This window comes from Protopterus annectens, chromosome 11.part0 (assembly GCF_019279795.1).
Source record: "Protopterus annectens isolate FY-2018-M chromosome 11.part0, PAN1.0, whole genome shotgun sequence".
In the NCBI taxonomy this organism is placed as follows: Eukaryota; Metazoa; Chordata; order Ceratodontiformes; family Protopteridae; genus Protopterus; species Protopterus annectens.
This window is the reverse complement of record NC_056745.1, coordinates 1,219,217,287-1,219,222,183: the sequence shown is the minus strand read 5'-3', so window position 1 is coordinate 1,219,222,183 and position 4,897 is coordinate 1,219,217,287.

Here is a 4,897-nt window from a genome sequence, read left to right as displayed (position 1 = left end):
TCTCCTGTTTAGAGCCAGATGCAGAAGCGCTAAATGGGAGATTTTCTGTACCCTATGTGTAGTGCCATCACACAGATGGCACATAGACACACACAGTATGAAGGGCACCTTGGTGCCCAGCAAAAACACACACATTCTCCCACCTACACTTACCTTTTTCTTCCCCTTCAAACCTTCGACATTTTAAAACTCGATCTTTTGGTCTCGATGATCTCAACTTTGATGTTTTAAACATTCAATGGTTTGAAGGGGAACCATATATATATATATATATATATATATATATATATATATATATATATATATATATACTAATGGGTGTTATTGAGGTGGTCAAATGGTATTATCATCACATTGAGTACGGCTGATCAAAACTCAGCTGATCAAACATTACTGGCTTTGCTTTGGCATGAGATGTTATACAGTAGAGACTGGAAAGTTCCCCTTTTCACACTGTACAGAGATCATTTAGTTTGTATATATAATTAGCTCGGTGTGCAGGGGCATGTCTAATTTTTTTTTGTAATTTTCAATTATTTTTCCATTTGACAAGTTCTTGTTACTCTTGATTACGTAAGTATGCAACTAAGTGCCATATACCATATATGTAGCTATATACACACACACACACACACACACACACACACACACACACACACACACACACACACACACACACACACACACACACACACACACACACACACACACACACACACATATATATATATATATATATATATATATATATATATATATATATATACACATACACATATATGCGTTAATAGGTTCATATGTTTGTACCAGGCTAATGACCACTAAGACCTGTGAATGGTGTTTTGATGTTTTGATGATGATGTAGTTACCCATGGTAGTAATCTTCCCGAAAGGTACTATAAGACATTTCTTGATATTCAGCTTTAAGCCATGGCTTTGCAAATAAAACTAGTCAGACTAATGGGTCTTTAGTTTCCAGGATCTGTTGAAGGTCCTCCCTTATGAATGGTGATGACTTTTGCAGTCCTACATTCATGAGGCACAAATCCTGTTCTAAGGCTATAATTAAGTATTGACTGCAGGGACCATGGTAAGTCATAATTTAGATTATTGAGGAAGCATCCTAGGATGTTATCCGGGCCCATTAAGGCCATGTTCTTGCCTTCAGTGAGTGCAGCCAGTATATGCTCCCTAGTTATAATTGGAGGGGTTATGTTTGAAGGTATGGTGAGGGGATAAAGTTGGAAGTAATTGTCCTTTAGCAGGTTAGCCATATCTCCAGGCTCAGTGAATGTGGCACCATTAACCACTAGTTCAGCACATTAGTGTGCTGTTCTTGAGGTTTCTGACATTGCTGTAGAGAGCCTTATGCTTATCTTTCACCTGGGAGGATATCTTAGTCTCAAAGTTGGCTTTGCTTGACCAAATTAGCCCTCATAGTTCCCTATTTACTTTGATGGGACAGTGTTTATTTTTATGTGAATTACCTTTCCTGACTTCTGCCATATTTTTTTTTTGTATATCATGTTTAATTTTGGATGCCACCAGGGTGGTTTGTTTCTTGGCCTAATTCTGGACTTACTTCTTTTAGATACAACAACCTCTATACAGCCATTGACATGGTTGTACAGAGTTTCTAAGAGTAGTTCAGTATAGAATGATGTGTTCTCTGGGTTTGGAGGGGCATAGAATTTTGACAAACCATTACTTAATAACAGATAATTTGCCTTGGAATAGTTCCTAAATGTTACTGATTTTAATGGGATTATGGAGTTGATTTTGATTTTGAATGAGACAGTGTTATGGTCGGACCTTACCAGGGAGGACGAGACACTTTGAGGGAGGGTGCAGCCTTCTTCTATATTTGTGAGCACGAGGTCCAGTATGTTAGAGCCTTTATTGGGCAGATTCAATATTTGATCAAAGTTTTTTGAATTTTTGAAGTCCAGGAATCTCTGTGCCTGCAGATTTGAGCCCATGTAGGAATCCCTATCTAAAGAGGGATAATTATTGTCTCCCATAAGTAGGGTGTTAAGTTGGATGGTAAGTGTCTCAAGTAGGTCCAAGTATGCATTGTGAACTTTTTGGGATATGAAGGGTGACCTATAGCTAGCTAAGATATGGTACAGGATTGCTTGTGTTGATATGCATGTGGAGGAACTCAAGCTCATTATTCTGTTTGATCACCCTAGAGGTATGCTTGCTACTGATGCATATTGAGACACCTCTCCGTTTAGCCATTGTCTGTGCAGATACTGATCTAAAAGTGATAAAGGCACTGAAACCTTGCACTGCCAGAGTTCTCTCTGATGCTTTAAACCATGTCTCAGTAACTGCACAGATATCTATATTCTTGAGTGTGGGTAGGGCTTGGAGGGAGTGTAGTTTTTGTTTAGGCTCCTGGCACTGAGCAGTAACACATTGAGGTTCCATTGAGTTGATTTTGCTATTTCAGTTAGTTTGTCAATTTGGCATTGCCTAAAAGAGGCACTCTGGGAGCAAACAAAGCCTTAGCCAGTATTCAAAAGCTTAGAGGGGAAAGGTGCAGACCATCCTTGGCAAAGCAACTTGGTCTGTTGACCATGTCCTCCCAAGCTGACAAAACAGAAAAAGTAAGAATGCAAAATATATATATATCACCATCATCATCTTCTTTCGGCTGTTCCCATTAGGGGTCACCACAGCGGATCACCTGTTTCCATTTCTTCCTGTCCTCTGCATCTTGCTCTGTTACACCAACCACCTGCATGTCCTCTCTCACCACATCCATTAGACCTTCCTCTTTTCCTGTTACCTGGTAGCTTCACCCTTAGCATCTTTTTCCCAATATACTCAGCATCCCTCCTCAGCACATGTCCATACCAACGTAATCTTGCCTCTCTGGCTTTGTCTCCAAACCTTCCAACCTGGGCTGACCCTCTAATATACTTATTCCTAATCCTGTCCATCCTTGTCACACCCAGTGCAAATCTTAACATCTTTAACTCTGCCACATCCAGCTCAAACTCCTGCCTTTTTGTCAATGCCACTGTCTCTAACCCATATAACATAGCTGGTCTCACTACCCTCTTGTAGACCTTCCCTTTCACTCTTACAGGTACTTGTCTGTCACAAATCACTCCTGACACTCTTCTCCACCGACTCCATCCTGCCTTTAGTGTCTTCTTCACCTCTCTTCCACACTCACCGTTACTCTAAACTATTGACCCCAAGTATTTAAACTCATCCACCTTTGCCACCTCTACCCCTTGCATCCTCACCATTCCTCTATCCTCCCTCTCATTCACACACATATATTCTGTCTTAGTCCTGCTGACCTTCATTCCTCTTCTCTCTAGAGCATATCTCCATCTCTCCAGGGTCTCCTCCACCTGTTCCCTACTCTCACTATAGATCACAATGTCATCTGCAAACATCATAGTCCATGGGGACTCTTGCTTGATCTCGTATGTCAACCTGTCCATCACCATTGCAAATAAGAAAGGGCCCAGAGCTGATCCTTGATGTAACTCCACCTCCACCTTAAACGCATCCGTCATTCCCACCACAGACCTCACCGCTGTCACACTACCCTCATACATATCCTGTACTACTCTTACATACTTCTCTGACACTCCTGACTTCCTCATACAATACCACAACTCCTCTCTAGGCACCCTGTCATATACTTTCTCTACGTCTACAAAAACACAATGCAACTCCTTCTGACACTCTCTGTACTTCTCCGTCAACACTCTCAGAGCAAACATCAGATCTGCAGTGCTCTTTCCCGGCATGAAACCATACTGCTGTTCACTAATCATCACCACCCTTCTTAACCTAGCTTTCACTACTCTTTCCCATAACTTCATGCTGTGACTGATCAGTTTAATCCCTCTGTACTTACTACAGCTCTGCACATTACCCTTATTCTTAAAAATTGGTACCAAAACACTTTTTCTCCATTCCTCAGGCATCTTCTCACTTTCCAAGATTTCATTAAACAATCTGGTTAAAAACTCCACTGCTATTTCACCTAAACACCTCCATGCTTCCACAGGTATGTCATCTGGGCCAACAGCCTTTCCATTCATCATTCTCTTCATAGCTATTCTTACTTCCTCTTTGCTAATCCATTGTACTTCATGATTCACTATCCCTACATCATCCAACCTTCTCTCCCTCTCATTCTCTTCATTCATCAACCCCTCAAAGTACTCTTTCCATCTCCTCAACACACTCTCCTCGCTTGTGAGTATGTTTCCCTCATTATCCTTTATCACCTTTACCTGCTGCACATCTTTCCTAGCTTGGTCCCTCTGTCTAGCCAATCGGTACAGGTCCTTTTCTCCCTCCTTAGTGTCCAACCTTTCATACAACTCTTCATATGCCTTATCCTTAGCCTTCACCACCTCTCTCTTTGCCATGCACCTCATCTCCTTATACTCCTGTCTACTTTCTTCATCTCTCTGACAATCCCACTTCTTCTTTGCCAACCGCTTTGCCAGTATACTCTTCTGTACTTCCTCATTCCACCACCATGTCTCCTTGTCATCCTTCCTCTGTCCCGATGTGATACCAAGCACCTTTCTAGCAGTCTCCCTTACTAGCTCTGCTGTAGTTACCCAGCTATTTGGTAACTCTTCACTACCACCCAGTGCCTGTCTTAACTCATCCCTGAACTCCACCTCACAATTACCCTTTTTCAATTTCCACCATTTGATCCTTGGTGCTGCCTTCACACTCCTCCTCCTCTTCTTGATCACCAATGTCATCCTACAAACCACCATCCTATGCTGCCTAACTACACTTTCTCCGGCCACCACTTTACAGTCTCCAATCTCCTTCAAACTGGCCCTCCTACATAAGATATAATCCACCTGTGTGCATCTTCCTCCAGTCATGTATGTCACCCTAT